The 2,031-nt window shown below is 47.6% G+C and overlaps 1 non-coding gene across 1 annotated transcript; it reads left to right on the top strand.

Moving 5' to 3' along the window:
• Positions 1-1,285: 1,285 nt before the first annotated feature.
• TRNAH-AUG (transfer RNA histidin (anticodon AUG)) lies at positions 1,286-1,358 on the top strand. The gene has a single exon. It is a non-coding gene; the product is annotated as a tRNA-His (tRNA).
• The last annotated feature ends 673 nt before the right edge of the window (positions 1,359-2,031 follow it).

Genomic DNA, 2,031 nt, shown 5'->3' with positions numbered 1-2,031 from the left:
CGCTCAACTGTTATTCAAAAGGTTGGTGGTTCGAGCGTACCCGGGAGCGGTGTTGTGATGTCTCAGATGTGACGTAAAAAGTCGAGGTTTTTCCACGATACCTGACGACCGTTTAATATTTGGGCTTCCGTGGCGCAATGGTTAGCGCGTTCGGCTGTTAACCGAATGGTTAGTGGTTCGAGCCCACCCGAAAGCGGTGTTGTGAGGTCTCAGATGTAACGTAAAATGTCATAGTTTTTCCACAATAACTGACGAACATTTAATATTTGGGCTTCCGTGGCGCAATGGTTAGCGCGTTCAGCAGTTAACCGAAAGGTTGGTGTTTCGAGCCCACCCAGGAGAGGCGTTGTGTAGCGTAAAAAGTCAAAACTTTTCCACAATACGGGACAAACATTTAATTTCTGAATTTCCGTGGCTCAATGGTTAGCGCGTACAGCTGTTAACCGAAAGTTTGGTGGTTCGAGCCCACCCGGGAGAGGTGTTGTGAGGTCTCAGATGTAACGTAAAAAGTCAAAGTTTTTCCACAATACCTGACGACCATATAAGTTTCTAGCTTCCATGGCGCAATGGTTGGCGCGTTCGGCTGTTAACCGAAAGGTTGGTGGTTCGAGCCCATCCGGGAGCAGTGTTGTGAGGTCTCAGATGTGACGTAAAAAGTCAAGAGTTTTCCACAATACCTGACGACCATTTAATATTTGGGCTTCCGTGGCGCAATGGTTAGCGCGTTCAGCTGTTATTCAAAAGCTGGTGGTTTAAGCCCTCCCGGGAGCGGTGTTGTGAGGTCGCAGATGTGACGTAAAAAGTCAGAGTTTTTCCACAATACGAGACAACCATATAATTTCTGAACTTCCGTGGCTCAATGGTTAGCGCGTTCGGCTGTTAACCAGTAAGTTGGTGGTTCGAGCCCACACGAAACCGGTGTTGTGAGGTCTCAGATGTGGCGTAAAAAGTCAAGGTTTTTCCACAATATCTGACGACCATTCAATTTTTGGGCTTCCGTGGCGCAATGGTTAGCGCGTTCAGCTGTTATTCAAAAGAGTGGTGGTTTGAGCCCTCCCGGGAGCGGTGCTGTGAGGTCTCAGATGTAACGTAAAATGTCAGAGTTTTTCCACAATAACTGACGAACATTTAATTTTTGGGCTTCCGTGGCGCAATGGTTAGTGCGTTCAGCAGTTAACCGAAAGGTTGGTGGTTCGAGCCCACCCGGGAGAGGTGTTGTGGGATCTCAAATGTAACGTAACAACCAAAGTTTTTCCACAATACCTGACGACCATTGAATTTTTGGGTTTCCGTGGCGCATTGGTTAGCGCGTTCGGCTATGAACCGAAAGGTTGGTGGTTCGTGCCCATCCGGGAGCGGTGTTGTGAGGTCTCAGATGTGACGTAAAAAGTCAGAGTTTTTCCACAATACCTGACGAACATTTAATTTTTGGGCTTCCGTGGCGCAATGGTTAGCGCGCTCAACTGTTATTCAAAAGGTTGGTGGTTCGAGCGTACCCGGGAGTGGTGTTGTGATGTCTCAGATGTGACGTAAAAAGTCGCGGTTTTTCCACAATACCTGACGACCATTTAATATTTGGGCTTCCGTGGCGCAACGGTTAGCGCGTTCGGCTGTTAACCGAAAGGTTGGTGGTTCGAGCCCACCCGAAAGCGGTGTTGTGAGGTCTCAGATGTAACGTAAAATGTCATAGTTTTTCCACAATAACTGACGAACATTTAATTTCTGAACTTCCGTGGCTCAATGGTTAGCGCGTTCGGCTGTTAATTAATAGGTTGGTGGTTCGAGCCCATCTGGGAGCGGTGTTGTGAGGTCTCAGATGTAACGTAAAAAGTCAAACGTTTTCCAAAATAACTGACGAACCGAAAGTTTGGTGGTTCGAGCCCATCCGGGAGCGTTTTGTGGTGTCTCAGATGTAACGTGAAAAGTCAGAGTTTTTCCACAATACGAGACAACCATATAATTTCTGAACTTCCGTGGCTCAATGGTTAGCGCGTTCGGCTGTTAACCAGTAAGTTGGTGGTTCGAGCCCAC

This window comes from Phalangium opilio, unplaced genomic scaffold (genome assembly GCF_054372755.1).
Source record: "Phalangium opilio isolate 3A_F unplaced genomic scaffold, DU_Popi_V2 ptg000329l_1, whole genome shotgun sequence".
Classification (NCBI taxonomy): Eukaryota; Metazoa; Arthropoda; class Arachnida; order Opiliones; family Phalangiidae; genus Phalangium; species Phalangium opilio.
This window is presented reverse-complemented; position numbering and strand designations above follow the sequence as displayed.